Source organism: Plutella xylostella, chromosome 24 (assembly GCF_932276165.1).
Source record: "Plutella xylostella chromosome 24, ilPluXylo3.1, whole genome shotgun sequence".
NCBI lineage: Eukaryota > Metazoa > Arthropoda > Insecta > Lepidoptera > Plutellidae > Plutella > Plutella xylostella.
The window spans coordinates 2,070,229-2,090,487 of record NC_064004.1 but is presented as its reverse complement, the minus strand read 5'-3'; the positions used below and the strand labels follow the sequence as shown (position 1 = coordinate 2,090,487).

Sequence of the window (20,259 nt, the reverse complement as noted above, 5' to 3'; positions counted from 1 at the left end):
GACATTTCATTAGGGTAAATTTGACATTTCATTAGATAAATTTAAAAGTCTCATGAAACGTCACATTAAAATGCTTTTCTGCTTGGACTTTAAGGTTTAATGATGTTTTTAAAACTTAAAGGACGTTTCTGCAACTGGGTGTTAGGTACTTTAACTACGTTAGATGGAACAAATTTATGTTACCTGTTGACGTTTTACATCCTTGTTGAAGTGGACCTGTTTCATCTGTTGGACATAAGTATTTATGAATATTGTTAGATAAACAGGAAGAAAAATATAGTAGGTAGGATCTACTAGATCAAATGGCCTGTGCAGCCCAGGTAAAACATCAAATTCTTATCTTTTCAAACCTACCATGAGAGTGCATGTGAGTTGCACTCAAGGGCTTTGATAAAAAGTCCTACATAGAGGTATATAAGATACCTTTCATTTATATAGCTATCAGAAGTGGTCCAACCACCACACCCTTAGGTACTTACCATACTTATACATATTATTAGGTATAATATTATTTCATCGATTAGTAAATTGACGACCGGATGGCGTAGTGACCCTGACTACTGAGCCGAAGGTCCCGGGTTCGATTCCCAGCTGGGACAAATATTTGTTTAAACACAGATATTTGTTCTCGGGTCTTGGATGTGCCCGTGAAATGGCAATAGGCCCGCCCCCTATTACATTGGGACTAACATAACACTGGCGAACAGTGGGTGCAGCAATGCACCTCTGCCTACCCCGCACATTAGTACATTAGTACGAGGTGTGAGTGTTTATATATTATATAAGTATAGTAAATTTTACCTGTGCTTCGTTGCTGTCCTCCACTTCCCTGTCCTGTTGTAGATAGAAATTATATATTATATTGTTAGATATAGGTACATATTCAGGGTTATTGGTAAGACCTATAGACCTGATCCTTTCAGGAGGTGATAGAGGCAGGCATTTCCAGTCGATTGAACTCTATAATGGATTATCCGAAACTAAGATAAATAAAACATAGAACACCGTACAATAGTTTTGTCTATATCTATGATAATCTTAAGAGTTATTTCGCGCCAACATAAAAATCGATGTATGGTAGAGTTACTAATATGCTATGTTGGAAAATGTTTATGTTTATTGTTGGTTCTCCATGAAAAGGTTGAAATAAAATAAAACAAAATAATTTTACCACTTGGCGATTGACATCCTTTCTTAGGGTAATCTGTAGGAGATATTTAAATATTGTTAGATAAACAGAAATACGAAGAAAAACAACAATCAAACCACAACTTTAAATGAGTAAGTATACCACTTAGAGTCTGACGGAATTTTGCTCTTACAAGGATAATCATTACAAAACTATTTAGTTGATTGCAAATTAGAAAAAATATGCCTTTGTTTGCTTTTATACTGTATTTTGATTTGTCATGTAAGTATTTATACTTTTTAAGTCCAATAAAGTATTCATAAATACAATATTGAGCACCCCTGGAATCTTGGATGGGGCAAATGCGCCTACAAGAAATTAGGGAAATTAGGCGCCATAGCCCCAAATATTTTTCTTCAACGAATAATCCTTGACTAAGCGCAGTATTTAGTTTACAAGCTAATAATAATAGTAAGTAAGTTAATAGTAATTCTATAAATTATACGTACCTACTCAAATTTGTAAAGGTAAATCCAACTTCGATAAAGAGGTAGCTCGTAGAATCCAACTCGGATGGGCAGCGTTCGGGAAATTACGACACATCTTCACTGAAAACATACCTCAGTGTCTGAAAACAAAAGTTTTCAATCAGTGCGTGTTGCCAGTGATGACTTACGGAGCCGAGACGTGGTGCTTCACCAAAGGGCTTATCCACAAGCTCAGAGTTGCTCAGCGTGCTATGGAAAGGGCTATGTTAGGCGTGTCCCTGCGAGATAGGATTCGTAATGAAGAAATCCGCAGGAGAACTAAAGTTACCGACATAGCCAAAAGGATTAGCACGCTGAAATGGCAATGGGCTGGCCACGTAGCCCGCAGAGCCGACGACCGCTGGAGTAGAAAGGTTCTGGAGTGGAGACCCCGTGTCGGCAAACGGCGTGTCGGTCGCCCCCCAACCCGTTGGTCTGATGATCTGCGGAAGGTAGCGGGAAGCCGCTGGATGCAGATGGCGGGTGACCGTTTGGGGTGGCGATCGTTAGGAGAGGCCTATGTCCAACAGTGGACTACGGAAGGCTGAGAGAGACTCAAATTTGTGAATAGCTCTCTTCCAAGCACACAAAACTAGTGAAAGAGGCATTAGCCCCACTAGGGATTATTGCGCCTAAAATCATTTTTTTGTGGAAACGTCGTTTACACGTAGAAGATATTTAAAATTCATTACATACATTAAAATATGAAACTAGATAAAATTTCCTATCATTTATTACGTATCATAAGTTATAGCTTTTATTAGGGCGTATAGTATGTTTGTTATAATCAAATAAACATGACAGTCAAAGTATTGTGGCGCAATGGCCCCGGTTGACCTAATGGATTTTTTTTTGTCAAGTGGGTCGGCTTATCTTTTGGCTACGGAACCCTATCGGTGTGTCCGACACGCTCTTGGCCGGTTTTTATAAGTATTTATTTAGATTTCAACGGATTACCAGTTAGAACAAATTTTACCTTGTGGTCTCTTCACCTGCACCTCCTGTTGGTTTCGACCGTCCGATGTTGGAACTATTAGACAGAAATTATACTTATTAATGGTTATATAGATAATAAAGTACAGGGTTGGAAATATTTTTTCATAACATTTAAAAACGTTACGTCTTAATTATAAGATGAGATAAAAAATAATTATACAGGGTTATTGGTAAGTAGACCGGATCCTTTCAGGAGGTGATAGAGGAGGGCATTTCCAGTCGATTGAACCCAATAATGCATTATCCAAAAGTTAACCATTTCTAAGATATTTAATATTTAAGGTTTTTTAATATTTTGCCAAAATTTTATGCTTAAAACCGAAAATAAAAAAAACTAGCCTCATTTCAATAATTTTTTTGATTGTTTTTAGCGATGCAGCTGGTTATTGAGGTGTAGATTGTAGAATAATAGAATATGGTCTGTTGGTGGTTTTATTTACAATGAATGAGAATAATAGTGTAAAAGTATCTAGCAAAGTCACAATGACATAAACTATAAACAATAAAAGGTTCCAAATTCAAAGTATATACATGGGGCCTCATAATAAGGCGTCGTGGCGTCGTCAACAATTGTTTTGCATAAGTAACACCTTAATAAACTAATTAAGATAATCAAATGGGCATTATTCGACTTAAATTAGACATAATACCTCAAAATAGTTAAACATTTTGAAAAAATATTCAAAACGCAAAAACAAATTAATTAAATTAAAAAAGAATTTCATATAACATTTTTTTGTGCACTTTAGCTTAAAAACATGGTCAACTAATAAGCTTTCAAACAAGATAATTCAATATCAAATCGATTATGGTATCATCAAGATATGGCCAAAACAACCAGAGAAAGCGGAGAAAACGCAGCAGGGGTTTCCATACTAAAGTCAACAGGACTGAAAACAATCACACTTTTTATCTTTAAATTGGGCTAATTTTGTTACTTTTCCTGTTGAATTTTGCCCGTCTTTGCTGGTTGTTTTGGACATATCTTGGTGACACCTCAATAGATTTGATATTGAATTATCTTGTTTGAAAGCTTATTAGTTGACCATGTTTTTAAGCTGAAGTGCACAAAAAAATGTTATATGAATTTTGTTTTTAATTTAATTAATTTGTTTTTGCGTTTTGAATATTTTTTCAAAATGTTTAACTATTTTGAGGTATTATGTCTAATTTAAGTCGAATAATGCCCATTTGATTATCTTAATTAGTTTATTAAGGTGTTACTTATGCAAAACAATCAAAAAAATTATTGAAATGAGGCTAGTTTTTTTTATTTTCGGTTTTAAGCATAAAATTTTGGCAAAATATTAAAAAAACCTTAAATATTAAATATCTTAGAAATGGTTAAGTTTTGGATAATGCATTATTGGGTTCAATCGACTGGAAATGCCCTCCTCTATCACCTCCTGAAAGGATCCGGTCTACTTACCAATAACCCTGTATAATTATTTTTTATCTCATCTTATAATTAAGACGTAACGTTTTTAAATGTTATGAAAAAATATTTCCAACCCTGTACTTTATTATCTATATAACCATTAATAAGTATAATTTCTATCTAATAGTTCCAACATCGGACGGTCGAAACCAACAGGAGGTGCAGGTGAAGAGACCACAAGGTAAAATTTGTTCTAACTGGTAATCCGTTGAAATCTAAATAAATACTTATAAAAACCGGCCAAGAGCGTGTCGGACACACCTATAGGGTTCCGTAGCCAAAAGATAAGCCGACCCACTTGACAAAAAAAAATCCATTAGGTCAACCGGGGCCATTGCGCCACAATACTTTGACTGTCATGTTTATTTGATTATAACAAACATACTATACGCCCTAATAAAAGCTATAACTTATGATACGTAATAAATGATAGGAAATTTTATCTTGTTTCATATTTTAATGTATGTAATGAATTTTAAATATCTTCTACGTGTAAACGACGTTTCCACAAAAAAATGATTTTAGGCGCAATAATCCCTAGTGGGGCTAATGCCTCTTTCACTAGTTTTGTGTGCTTGGAAGAGAGCTATTCACAAATTTGAGTAGGTACATATAATTTATAGAATTACTACAAACTTAGCTTATTATTAGCTTGTAAACTAAATACTGCGCTTAGTTAAGGAATATTCGTTGAAGAAAAATATTTGCGGCTATGGCGCCTAATTTCTTGTAGGCGCATTTACCCCATCCAAGATTCCAGGGGTGCTCAATATTGTATTTATGAATACTTTATTGGACTTAAAAAAGTATAAATACTTACATGACAAATTAAAATACAGTATAAAAGCAAACAAAGGCATATTTTTTCTAATTTGCAATCAATTAAATAGTTTTGTAATGATTATCCTTGTAAGAGCAAAATTCCGTCAGACTCTAAGTGGTATACTTACTCATTTAAAGTTGTGGTTTGATTGTTGTTTTTCTTCGTATTTCTGTTTATCTAACAATAACGATATTTATATATCTCCTACAGATTACCCTAAGAAAGGATGTCAATCGCCAAGTGGTAAAATTATTTTGTTTTATTTTATTTCAACCTTTTCATGGAGAACCAACAGCATTTTCAAGTCACCACAAACAAAGTGAGTACTGTAAACAGCTTCATTTTTTCAGAATTTATTAAGTTTTACTATTTAAGTTAGGTAATTTACACGTTTACCCTACTTGAGAGTGCCAGGAAAACAATGCCGTTTTTGGATAAGTTAGGATCTTTTATATGGAATTGTTCAACTTTATATTTAAACTTATTATATCTAACTAATGTTATTTACTCAGGTGTAGCAATAATTGTAATAATAATTTGAGGTGTAGGTACCTACTTACCTCAAATTATTGTTCAATGGAAAAATTATATCTAAGTAGGTAACTACTTAGGTATTAAGTAGGTTGTATCTAGAGGGGGGGAAAGGGTACTTATAGGATATTAGGTTTTCTAATAGCTCATAAAAAATATGTAAGTATTTAAATCATGGATGGCTAGTACCTAAAACCTTAATATTTAATGAGGTTTCCTTTTCTAGCATAATCTTAATGTATAAAATATACGATTCCTGTTAAATAAGTTACATAACATTAATTAACAATGTAAAAAAAAATATCTTAATTGTCCAAAACTCATTTCGCATAACTCGTATGGCCTAACTAAACTGTTTTGGCCGAATCACTGACCATACTAAGTAGGTACTTACTTACAGTGAGCGTCCGTCGTGTTTAATGATTCTGAAACATCTTCGTGGGAAATAATCCTGTTAAGGTAAAGTTAAACTCCATTTCGATGTGTGACACGATAAGATCCTTCAGATTCAAATAATACTAACTTACGTAGGTGGAATTTCACCAAACGCAACGCTAACTAAATAGTTATACTTCTACCAAAAAAACTAATAAAAATACTACACAAAAAATACAAATAAAGTATTGGCATAGTGTATTAGATATGGGGCACGATTTTCTGGTTCACCATTACTTCCAACTTCACTTTCCGATGATGTTTGAAATGTGTCCTCATCAGGTGGTAATTCTTCTTGCAGGAAGAGCAAGGTGTTGATTAAATCAACCCTTAGCGCTTTTTTGTATATATTTACATACTTAGTTTAATAATTTAGTTAGTTACTAGTGCTTTTAATTTTATCTAGTTATAAGTTTTGTGTTAAATTGTATTAGTTATATATTCATAATCTTATTAAATAAATATTGTTAGTAACAAGATTTATGTTAATAAAATTGTTATAACTTAGGTACCTACGAATACATATCTATTAAAATTGTTCAATCATGAATATACAGTCACATAACAAAAATACAGTAAAGAAAAATAAATAGATACTTTTTTTTTTTTAATAAATGATTATCACTCCACAGACTTTATGTCCGTGCCTTTTGAAGAGTGGTAATTTTTATGAGATAGTTTTTAATTCTTTTATCTACTTTCTACTCGGTAAGGAAGTTTAGTTTATATATATTATCTTTTATATATATTTATTTTGTCTTTAGTTTATATATTCTTTCTTTTATATATATATATATTGTTCTTTTTCTCTTTTTTTTTTCACTGCTGGGGGAAAATCCACATGGACACCTGGGAAGAGGACCCAGGTAGTGTCGGGCGTTAACCGACTAAAAACCCCCAGCCGTGTATCTCATTATACAAGAAATGTCTTTTTTTTTTTCTTTTTTTTTTCCTTTTTTTTTATTAATGGTTTTCAGAGTCACACTTACATTAGTAATGGCAACAAACTTAAGAAGGACAGGGCCAATGCCAGCTTTCTTCGGAGAACTTAGTAGACACCTGGCAATGGCTCGGCCCCTCAGTCGTTATAGGTCATGTTTTGCCTGATGTTAGTGTGTGACTCTGTTCTTAAAGATAACTTATTTTAATTGTTAGTTTTTATAATAATTATATAATAATCAATTTGGCCTATATTTTGCGCTCTTAACCAAAATTATATTTTAAGTTTTATTCCGCCCCGTTATGCCTTCTTAACATTTCCCCAGAAAGTGCAATGACCTCTTCGTCTCGATTCTTAACTGCCATTTTTAGATTGTACTCGAGGATGCGTTTCTTTGGCGCTGTTATTGCCGTTTTAGCGAGGTTGCCGATAGCGTCCTCGGTGTCATCCGCATAGTAGGTGCAGGTGGTGGTGTGCCTCGACAGCGCCACTACTGCGTGAGGTACGCTATCATGCAGCTTTATTTTATCTTTTGTTCTAATGATAATAACGGATTCGTACGTCAATCCCTGTGCTTCGTGTATGGTTAGGACGCGTGAGCCCATTCCTTCACCATACCCTTGGCTGGTCAAGGTCTCTTTTTCTTCCTGTGTATGCACCAGGAACAGAGTGTTGGTTTGGGATTTGGGAATTACTGCGTCTGTTAACCTTTTCAGCTGCAGGGATTGGATGCGCGCTGTGGCTGCGTATATGCCTGAGTATACTTCCTTTAGGGCGTATGCAACATCCATGGGGTTTCTGTATGAGCACAACAGCTCCTGGGTGATGTTTGCTACCAGTGTTGGGCGATTGTACCTAAGCTCGAATAGGTTCTCTCTGTCGATATATGGTAGCTGATTGATGTCTCCGATCAGAGCAATATCACAGGCACGAGACAGGTGGGCGGCCATTACGATTGCCCCGAAATGGTTCATCAGGGCTTCGTCAATTATCAGGCGTTGGCATCCGACATGTTCTCTAAAGCCGTTTACCAGGACTGATGCCATCGTACGCACCCTAGTTCTGACCATGTCACCAATACGATGCGCTAGCCTGTTTCTTATGTCGATGGCCGCCTCAGTTGTTGTTGTGATAATGGTGTCTTTGCTCACATCGAAGTTATTTATCACCCAGGTTGTCTTCCCACATCCAGGTACCCCGTTCACCCAAGTGATAGTGGGCATCGTCCAGTGATTCCAGTTGGCGTTGATGGTTTCCACTTTTGCTAGGATTTTATCCTCTAGCATAATCCTGGTGCACTGGGCGACGACCACTATTTGGTTGTTGTGTGGGACAGTAAATTTTGAGGAGTTGCATTCCCAGGGTACAAATCCGCTTTCCTCGCTGTAAGCCGCCATATACGCTCCAGTCATTTTGCCTCTGAGGACTTGGCAACTACTGTTATCGTATATGCAGGCTTCGGCCTCCTCGAGTATAATTTTTAGCCGGCCTTCGTTTTCTTGCCTGTAGGTCTGCATGATGGTTTTGCACGACAAGAGGTTTACCTGCTTTGTGGCGGTTGTTATTGCCACAAATTCTATGACGGCATTCTCCAAATGCTCTTTAGGGGAGGTTGCTGTTTTTAGCTTCGGTGGGACCACCTGACCCATGTCGGCAAATACATACTTAGAATAGAATAGAATAGAATAGAATAGAAAAACTTTATTCGACACAAAAACAACAACATGGACAGTAAAACAGGTAACAAAAATACTTAATTAGGGTACACTAGGTGCTAGTTGCTGCTCAGTGTCGAAAAGGACTCCAGACTCAGCATGTGCTATAATCCCGGGGACTATAGCGCTGGTTTTCAGCTGGATCCTTTGCGAACGGAACGCCGTAGAGTAGGAGTGCGATCGTTTGAATTAACCAATTACAAAGCATACAACAAAAAATAAACAAACAAGTAAGTGAACAAACAAGTGTTAGTTAGGTACTACAATAAAAGATATTATAAACAGTGAAACAACAATTGGACGTAGTTACGCAGAAAGGACTCAACCCACACAAACCTAGTTCTGAGATATAGACGTTTAAAGTTCTAATCGGTATTCTTCAGCAACGAAAAGCATCTTATATGTGGAAATTATCTTAAATTATGCATATTTATTGTTATTTTACTATTGCAAATCATGGTGTAGCTATAACGAATATTTATTGAGTTATTAATGAAAATATGCACTTGGATCCTTTCTCCTAAATTGCTTTTTCTATGCAAGCAGGGAAATTCAACGTTTCGCAGAAAGGATCCAATCAAATATTTATTTTTATAAAATATTTTTTTTAATAACAATATGCTTTTTAAAGTAAAATATTATAATAATAATAATAATAATAATATGTGGGGACATCTCACACACGGTCATCCGACCCCAAGCTAGGCAGAACCTGTGTTATGGGTGCCGGACAACTGATATATCTACACAAATACATAGATAGATAGATACTAAATATCAATATCAACACCCAAGACCCGAGTACAAATATCTGTCTTTAAACAAATATCTGCCCCAGCCGGGAATCGAACCCGGGACCTTCGGCTCAGTAGTCAGGGTCACTAACCACTACGCCATTCGGTCGTCAATATAAATTATTTAATAATAGGTTTACTTTTGATATATAATTTTTATTTTGTGTAAAAAAGTAATGTCTTGTGTCTATAATATAAATATCGTATCGTAGATACTCAATAAAAACGTAGGCTTCTATTTTGTAAAAAAAATATCAAAATCGGTTAAGTTGATCCAGAGTTTTGCGCTTGGGAATACAGTTCCGGTTAGATTTTTATGTAGATGTGAAATGTTGTTTCCGATTACATTTCAATATAAATTATTTAATAATAGGTTTACTTTTGATATATAATTTTTATTTTGTGTAAAAAAGTAATGTCTTGTGTCTATATTTATATTATAGACACAAGACATTACTTTTTTACACAAAATAAAAATTATATATCAAAAGTAAACCTATTATTAAATAATTTATATTGAAATGTAATCGGAAACAACATTTCACATCTACATAAAAATCTAACCGGAACTGTATTCCCAAGCGCAAAACTCTGGATCAACTTAACCGATTTTGATATTTTTTTTACAAAATAGAAGCCTACGTTTTTATTGAGTATCTACGACCCGTTTGTATCCCATAATTTTCAGGATAAAGCATTTTGACGGAAAGCAAACCTCTAAGAAAAAAGTTGGACATGAATAAAATTCTAACCGGAAATGTGTTCCCAAGCGCAAAACTCTGGATCAACTTAACCGATTTTGATATTTTTTTTACAAAATAGAAGCCTACGTTATTAATGAGTATTTACGACCCGTTTGTATCCCATAATTTTCAGGATAAAGCATTTTGACGGAAAGCAAACGTCATAGAAAAAAGTTGGGCATGAATAAAATTCTAACCGGAAATGTGTTCCCAAGAGCAAAACTCTGGATCAACTTAACCGATTTTGATATATTTTTTTACGAAATGGAAGCCCACTTTTTTAGTAAGTGTCTAACGACCCGTATTTATCCCATAATTTTCAGGATAAAGCAATATATAATATAAGCAAACCTCAAAGGATAAAGTTGGACATAAATAATATTCTCTTTTACTCTTACTTCACTTCATCATCCTCGGTATATTGCAACTATCCTCCTTTTTATGCCTCCGTAGGATATCCGTCGCTCCCTGTGCTTACCATACGATCGCTGAAAAGTGGGATTTCAGCGATCGTATGGTCCGTATCACTTCGACTTTACTTTGGGGTTGGATATTAAAATTTATGTCAAGATGCAGAAAGATAATAAATCTCATAATCATTAACCATCATCACGACCCGTCACATCTCCACTGCCGGGGCATGGGTCTCCTTCCAATGAAGGAAGGGGTTAGGCCTAGTCCACTACTCTGTCCCAGTGTGGGTTAGTGGACCCCAACACAAGCATCTTGTGCTGACAGAGTTGACGGGTAATTGGGCAACCCGACTGTCAGATGTTTTCAAGCCGCCCGAAGGTCTCTGACTCGGCTTAACGACTGCTATCGATTTTATTATAATCATAATGATTACGATTATGCTTCTTGACATACATCCAGATCTGGATATACAAGATGCTCCTGGTATATTGAATCTGCATCCAACTCCTCAGATGCAGACTGGTTTAGGTCTTTAAAAACTTAGGCAATGTGGTCATACCATCTTACAAGTCGGTCTTCCATAGTAACAAGGAGATGTCCTGGGATTTGTTGCAAAGTTTATTTGATTCTTTCTATAGATCCTTCATGGCAGCCGCTGTTTGTTTTCTCCAAGATATAGAATCAGACAAACAGCGTTGGTCCTTTTTTTAAATTATGTTTGATATTTTGTTCACAAAGAAAATACTCGTACGCAACTCGTGCTTCTTTAGAATGGTAGTCTAGTTCGATGTTAAGTCTTTCTTGGAGAGTTGATCATATGCCATGTTCCTTTAGACATTCATTCTTTCTTTAAGTGTTCCTTGTGCCTTATTATTTCTTCGCAACTTTTTTAAAACATGTATTTAATGCCAGTGCAGTTATCTTTGAATGAGGCGCGTCGCCCACACTTAGTAGGTTGATAGTATTTGTTGTGGATCTGGATACTAAGTTATGTTCTGACTTCTGGGTCCTGTAGCTTATTTACAGCGACATCTTTGGCAGATCTTGTGGCCTGCGTCTGAGCTCCCGCTATCGTCAAGCAGATTTTTCCAACGACTAAGTGGTGATCACTCTTGACTTTAGCAACCCTTCTTATTTGTAACATCTAGAAGTGAATGTCTTCATTTTCGAATAATCAAAATGTGGTCGATTTGGTTCCCGGTCCGACAGTCGTGTGAGAACCAAGTCACCTTGTGACATTCCTTTGGAGTTACCACCACCGAAAATTAGCCATTAACAATCGTAGGCGTAACTTGTATAAATCTGACAGATGTTTGAGAGTTGAGCGACGCTGCTTATGGATTGTTAATTGCTTATGTGGCTTGCCCACACTAACATACGGTGCCGATACATGGACGATGACCAACGAAACTGTGCACCGAAACAGAGTTCCACATTTCGCTTAGACGTATTCCCAACGTGGTGATCCGTCAAAAGAGGAGAGTGTTCAACGTCGGTATGCGGGTCGCCGAACTGAAATGGGAGTGGCAGGACACTTGGCTCGTGGGGGGACGGAAGGTGGAAAAATGTGGTGACAGAATAGTGGCCAAGAGACGGAACAAAAACAGTTGAATCCTTTCTGCCAAATAAAATTTGATCTGTTTTATTAAAAACTTATATTCTATGAAACAATTCAGACAGTTTGAGTCCTTTCTGCTAAATACAAATTGACTTCTTTCAATCAATAAGTATTTCGCTAAAACGACTCAAGACGGTTTGAGTCCTTTCTGCTAAATACAAATTGTCTTTTTTCAATGAATAAGTATTTCTCTAAAACGACTCAGACGGGTTGAGTCCTTTCTGCTAAATACAAATTGTCTTTTTTTAATGAATACGTATTTCTCTAAAACGACTCAGAGCGCTTGAGTCTTTTATGAAAAACTAAATTTTTCATGGTTTCATAGGAAATGCGTTTCTGTAAAAGGACTCAAACAGTTTGAGTCCTTTATGTGAAACTAAAAAATGTGTGTTTCATACAATGTGGGTTGGTCCCCCACATCAAAAAAGTATGTTGTAGTTGGTTTTTTACTGTGTTTGTTTTCTTGACAGGTAGACCCTACATTAAATAGCATGTTCTAGTATATAACTCAATTTTGACGAAGTTGTGGATTGAGGCCTTTCTGCGTAACTACGTCCAATTATACATTTAGATTTAAGGGTAGGTCTAACATTTTGTGTAGGCACATACATATTATATAGGCATTAATCAAACTCAAAAAGATGTACTCATGGAATACTTCATGACTGCAACTTTTGTAACAAGATCAGGTGTGTTTTGAGTCTGTGCTTAAAGGTGCTTTGTCCTTTTAGGTCGCGAATGGGAGGGGGGAGATTATTCCAACATTTACAGGCTGCGTATCGGAAACTACATCTAAATGCTGCGCTTCTGAAGTCAGGGGTAATGAGTAGATAGGAGGAGGCCCTAGTGTTATGCTTATTAAACTGATGTGACCATGTAAGTTTCTTGTAAAGATACTCAGGGGTTTCACCTCTAACAACCCCAAATAATAGGGTAGCGAAATGAAGCTTTCTTCTACTTGATAATTTTAATAAATTTGAACTGTTCAAAAATGGGGTCTCATGAGCACGAGGAGGTATATTAAAACAAAAACTTAACAAATGATTTTAATAAATTTGAACTGTTCAAAAATGGGGTCACATGAGCACGAGGAGGTATATTAAAACAAAAACTTAACAAATAAATGAAAAATTTAAAAAGCACCTTTCAAATTTTACTTGTAGTCGGTGACCCCGGTCTCACGCACCGGGTTGGTGCCAAAACCCCGAAACCTGCGCACGAGTCACCGTCGCGGGGTGAAAAGACGATGGGGGATGGGAAAAGAGGCAGCTAGTTACTCGAAATCTCAAAAAAATCGATGGCCGGTCTCACAGACCAGTGTCGGAAGGAAATTGGGCATTTTGAATGGCAATTTGCCCCGCTTTTTGAAAAGTCGTCAACATACTTAAACAAAATACCTACTTACAGTTCTCCCATATTAATAATGCGCATGCAAATCTTCGCAAACTGTCGTATTCCCGGAAACACCCGAATCAGTGCCTTAAACAAAGCACTTTTGCATTTTGATCCTTGTTCGAAAGAAATAGTAGTCAATATCATGTGACACATAATCGAAAACAATTTGGGCGGTCGGTGGCTGTCACCGATCAGTCAAGGGTCTCAAGGTCAAGATCAATATTACTTTTGTGGAATTATAAAGAGCTGCAATTACACATCGTTCTTGTTATTTTTTTCAAATGTGAATTTAATTTCAACTTTAATTATTTTTGACGATGTCATATTATGAGGCACATTTAAGAATAAAATATGCGTCACATTGATAGACTTCACTTTGCCAATAAAGCCACACCCAAAATACCAAGTTTGTAATTGTAATATTATTGTGAATGATCAGCGCTGTAAATAGGTACTTTTGAACTGAGATTTTAATGTAAACATTTTTATTAATGTGAAATAATCAGTGTTGTAAATACTTTTGAACTGAGATTTCAATTTTTTTTATATAAACCTGTGTTTGAAATCCATTTCTCCTTATAATATAAACCTTGTGTTATTCAAACCTTCTTTCATCCATCTTTACATCAGCTTCAGTAATAAGACACTTGAAAAGTACCTACTGTAACATTTTCGAAGTAAATTTTAATATTATGGAATATTATGAATTATCGAATCAAATTTCGTTTCATGAAGAAAATGCACTTAACCACTCTAAATACATAATAGTTTTCTAACGCTCGGGAATACGACCGTTGCCGAACAATGACGAAGATTTCTATGTGCATTATCAATTTTGGGGAACTGTACTTACTTTTAAATGACTGTGTTACCAACCAGATTTAATATTATGTTGTTATTTTAATCCAAAACAATGGGAACACATAGGTAGTTATATCATATTCTATGGTGACTTTTTCGTAAAAGTGACCCTTAAAGTCAGTTTTTTAATCTCAGATACGGTTACCTACTTTTACCAAACGCTAAACGTACCTATTTAAAATTATATTTAAGTAAATTAAATTTTAAATACATTTTGTACTAACTTGACAGACTACTACAAAATACGTTAGCGTTTGGTGAAATTCCACCTAAATTGACATCATCAACAGGGCCTCAAGTCTGCTATTGGTTATAAAAAATATCAATGCAGATATCCTATAGAGACTCAATAGAGACTCCATTGTGATTGGCCCAAAAACGGTAGTCCCTACGACTCACGGCCAGTCTCGATAAAATATTATTATAAATGCTATTGACACAGAGTGATCGTGACGTCATCTTGGCATATTATCAGTGTTGCCGCTTTTGTTAGAATTGTAAAGCCAGCATGCACGGATCGTCCGACTTGGGCTTAATTTGAAGATTTTTCACACTATTTATTTAAAAGTATAACTGTTTTATCTGATTCGATGCTTTTTAAAATCAATAAAAGACGTATTATGGCATTTAAATATATTTTTCATATATTAAACTGGCTGTATAATTAAGACCATAGGCAAAAAAAAAACTCTATTGTCGTGTCGATTTGTTTGTTACACAGAGTAGGTAATATATCGACGGTGGAAAGGCAGAATGTTTTATCCGCCACTTTTGGCGAATATGAGTTATATACACCGTTGGAATCGCCAGATTTTTCTCTTTCGAATGGTGTGGGTCTCGTTTCGATCTGAGCACTTTTTTGGCGCTTAAGACATCGGTGATTTTGGTAATCTTAATACTTTTTTCTTGTATTAAGAGCCACTTTTTTAGTCATTTGTATGTTCAAACATACATGATCAATAATAAAGTTATATAAAACATTTTACCCTTACTAAAACAGTAAAACACAGTGACTTAATTCATTTTGAATGAATGTGAATTTGTATCATTAGTTACTTAAGCGACCTACCTGATTGCGAAATAAAACATAATGGATATAAAACTAAATGCCTTCTTGTCAAAAATAACATAAAAGCACTTAATATATTTTACGTAATTGTAATTTAAGCCTCACTGGCACTTAAACCATTTTACCGGTCAGTCTTACTCGCGGCGTTTGGCGGTTAATACAACTTTACCTAAATCTGTTTAATGGTACAATTGGCACTTAAGCGGTTTTTGCGATTTGTAGATAATTGATATAAATGATATAAAACTATACAAAAGAATCGCAATGAAGCGGTTTATGGTGTTTAAGCTGTTATATTATTATTATATCCAGAAGGATATTGCGTGAAAACGCTAATATATAAATAGGACCGGTTGGAAAGGTGTCGCTTCAGTACCCCGCCGGGACGTTTATTCGGAGAGGACGTGCGTCTATGCGACAGTTGGTGCCGCGTGCGCAGCGTAATTACGTAGGTACAAACTCAGATTCGTTCGCCAGTATAAAACTATAAATATTTTTTATGATATCACCAGATAACTACATTAAATTATAATATCTATTATATTACGGTTCTAAATAATAGTGTTGCTATGATTAATATTTATTGAGTTATTAATAAAAATATGCACCTGTATCCTTTCTCCTAAATTGCTGTTTTTATGCAAGTAGGGAATTTTTACGTTTCTCTAAAATGATCAAACCAAATATTTATTTTTTATAAAATATTTTTTCTATGACAATATGGTTCTTCATGTAAATTATTTTTAATGTATTAACATGACATTACTTTTTATACCAAATAAAAATTACATATCAAAAATAAACTTTTTCTTAAATAATTTACCTATATCGAAATCTAGTCAGAAACAGCATTTCTTATCTATATAAAAATCTAACCGAAAATGTGTTCCCAAGCGCAAAACTCTGGATCAACTTAACCGATTTTTATAATTGTTAGGTAATTATACGAAATAGAAGACCACGTTTTAAGTAAGAATTTTCAGAATAAAATATTTTAACAAAAAGCAAACCTTATAGGAAAAAGTTGGACATGAATTAAATTAACTTTTACTCTAACTTCACTTCATCATCCTCCATCGCTGAATAGTGCAATATCTGGCATCTCTTTTTATGCCTCCGTAGGAAATCCATCGTTCCCTGTTACTTTGCCACTCTTCAGCGATCGTATGGTCCGTATCAATTCGTCTTATTTGGGGGTTGGATATTTAAATTTCTGTCAAGATGCAGGATAGTCATGAATCTCATCATTAAACATCATCACGACCCATTACGTCCCCACTGCTGGGGCACAGGTCTCCTTCCGTGCTTCCGTGCGGGTTGGTGGACTCCAACACAAGCAATCTTGTGCTGAGAGAGTTATCGGGTAAGTGGGCAACCCAACTGTCAGACGTTTTTAAGCCGCCCGAAGGCCTCTGACTAGCCTTAGCGACCTGCCGATTTTATTAATCATAATGATTACTGTTATGCTTCAAGATACAAGATGATCCTGGTATATTTGTATCTGCATCCGACTCCTCAGGTGGTGGTTAGGATCATTAAAAACTTCGGCAATGTGACCATCTTGAAAGTCAAGCTTCCATAGTAATAAGGAGATATCCTGGGTTTTGTTGCTTTGTATAGATCCTTCGTGTTTTCTATGGCAGTCGATGGTTGTGGTCTCATTTCTGGACATAGAGTCACACCCAGCAGCGTTTGTCTTTTTAAATTTCGTTTGATACCTATTAAGTTTACAAAGAAAATACTCGTACGCAGGTGCTTCTTTAGAATGGAAGTTAGTTCGACGTTAAGTCTTTCTTGATGGTGGATCATATCCCATGTTTCTTTAGAGATACCATTCATTCTTTAAGTGTTCCTTGTGCCTTATTATTTCTTCGCAAATTTTTAACAACACGTCTTTGATGCCAGACCTTTGATCTTTGAATGAGACCTCGTCCAGACTTAGTAGATGGTATTTGTTGTCGATCTGGATACTAAGTTATCTTCTAACTTGTGGGTCATGCAGCTTATTTACATGACACGACACCTTTGGCAGATCTTGTGGCCTGCTCCTAAACTCCCACTATCTTCAAGCAGATTTTTTGACATCAGCAACCCTCTTATTCCTAACATCCAGAAGTGTCTCCATTTTGGACTAATCGTCGGTCGATTTGGTTCTCGGTCCGGCTGTCGGGTGAGACCTAACTCACATTGTGATAGTCCTTTGGGGTTACCTCCACTAAACATTAGCCATTAACAATCCTAAAGCATCGTCGCTTGCTTATCAAATCTAGCGTATCTTGTATGAATCTGACAGATAGTTTAAAGCGAGTGACGCTGCTTATGAATTGATAATTGCTAATGTGTCTTGCCCACACTAACATAGGTGCCGATACATGGACGCTGACCAAGGAAACTGTGCATCCATGTTAAGCATTTTGCTTACAGACCGTATTCCCAGCGTGGTATTTCGCCAAAAGACAAAAGTCTTCGACGTCGGTATGCAGGTCACTGAACTGAAATGGGAGTCGGCAGAACACTTGGCTCGAAGGCAGGACGGAAGGTGGACAAAGGCGGTGACAGAATGGTGGCATAGAGACGGACGAACAAATGTCGGTTGGATTATGATTATTAATTGATGAATAAGTAAACCTGATCACTTGGATCTCAATCTCAAAATGATTTCGCGGTGAACAATATTTTAATAAAGTTTATAATAAAATAATGCTTCGAGAAAAGGATGGCACTGCCCTGTCTTTCCGTGCCCCCAGATATAATGAAATTTTTTGTTTTCAATCTAGCTGACCCTTCTTACCTTTTATACCTTCCCTGGACTTCCACAAATATTTCTAGACCAAAATCGGTTCAACCGTTCTCGAGTTCTGAGGTCCAATTATAAGTTCATTTATTCTTTAAGTCATTCATCTTAGATATAAATTGCCTTAGTTTGGCGGTTAATTCATTCTTATGGAATGTTTAAAGTAACATAAATTATTATAAAACATTATACTGGTGTGATGGTTAAATCTCCTTGGTCTTTAAATTGTTTTTACTTGTATTTTATTAAAATGTTAATGTCGTTTAAGCCAATTTTACCTGACTGAGATTTCAGATGCCTATGTCTTATGTCCCTTATTACAGTAAATAAAATATGTACATTCATTTTATATACAGAATTACATAGAAAACTATTTCAATTTTACGTATTTTAATTTTCAAAGCCGTAGCTAGAATAATTACAGAGATATGATTTTTTTTCGGAAATTTCAAACTTTAAATCCCTCTGGTGAACATTTTATGTCATGGCGCTTCAAACATTCTGCCTTTCCACCGTCGATATATGGTTTTGTTTCTTATGTCAACTTTAACATTGTATCGTTTTGTTTTGTTTCGGTTTTCTCTGTTAGTTGTGGATAAAAAAACATACAGACGAATTCGTTCATTTCCCTGTTGAAAAGTGATCTCTTCGCGAAATTATCGCAAATATGGATTATTTATCGATGAATGTGCAGTTGTGCACGCTTTGAAAGCTGAATTAAGGAAAAGAGGCGCATAAATAAGCGGTCTCAAAGAGCACCTAATTCGGAGGTTAGTTTGTTTACTGTTTACAAACTTATTTTTTACCATTGTTTGCTTAGATAACAGTTATGTTTTTTCTTTTTACAGACACCAAGACTATGACCGTAACAGTAACTTGGTTGGAAACGTAGAGGACAGCATCATACAACAAAATGATTCAGTGTATACTGTTGAGTGGCCTTCAGAAACTTTGTATAGCAGTGTGAACACTAAAAATTAAACTCCAGATCTAGATATTGTCACCAATGAGTAACTACTTTGGAATTTATGCACAGTGTAGTGGCCTGCGCCTAAAAGTATACAGGCGGAGTTTTTAAAATAGCGATCCCTGATGATGAAGGGACCAGCTACATCTGTTATAAATCCGGGGACGTGTTGTGTGTGATGTGTGTAGCAGTGGTGTTTATGTGGATGTGCTTGAGCAGCATGTGAGCTTGAGATCGCTATTTTAAAATCTCCGCCTGTATACTTTTAGGCGCAGGCCACCGTACATACCATTGCTCTTACGGTGAATGAAAACATCGTGATAAAACCTGCATATCTAGATTTTCGAACCCACAAACCTGCAGAGGACCAGCGTGGTAGGAAATGGTCCAAGCTTAGGAGTGGAGTTTAGACCTTAAGGCGATATGCACAAAGGCTCCATTCGAGTGAGCTAGGTGCAGGTACTGACACCCTCACAAATAATAGAATACTTAGTGTACTAATAGTATACTATACTACCATTATTTAGTTTCAACTAACAACTCAACCAGCATTCATTGTGTGGATTACTAATGTGTTATATTTTTTGTATAGCAGTGTGTTTAAACGGAAAGGATAAATAAAAGTTAAATCAGTGTGTAACTCTTTTATTTTTATTGTATTTATTAAATGCCTAATCCATATTTACATTATGTTCTTTCTGAAATTGGTTATAATGATTTTCACAAACACGAGATTGTCGGATAATAATTATTTCACAAGCCACTGTTTTAGAACAGTTTTATTACTTGGTAGCATATGTCCTCCTTTTCTTTCCGAACATAACGGATCTGCACAACAATGCGGGATAGTAACTCGATATGATGATAGTTATTTTATAATTAATAAGCTTATAAGATTCAAGATTTTAAAACTTTATTGAGAACCTGCTCCTTTTTTCGGATTATGTTAAAAATATGGCTAAGAGAATAATGCAATGAGTATCTGAAACGTATAATAAGTATACCTAAGTATTAGATAGTCTTCTACCATCCAGTTCAGAACAATTTTTTGCCAAATTATAGACGGCTCC

General features: G+C 35.7%; 1 long non-coding RNA gene across 1 annotated transcript; it reads right to left on the bottom strand.

The window, feature by feature from the left end:
* Positions 1-795: 795 nt before the first annotated feature.
* LOC125490488 lies at positions 796-2,687 on the bottom strand. The gene is made up of 3 exons (XR_007267693.1): positions 2,633-2,687; positions 1,172-1,204; positions 796-834 (listed from the first exon to the last, which is right to left on the bottom strand). It is a non-coding gene; the product is annotated as an uncharacterized LOC125490488 (long non-coding RNA).
* Positions 2,688-20,259: the final 17,572 nt, after the last annotated feature.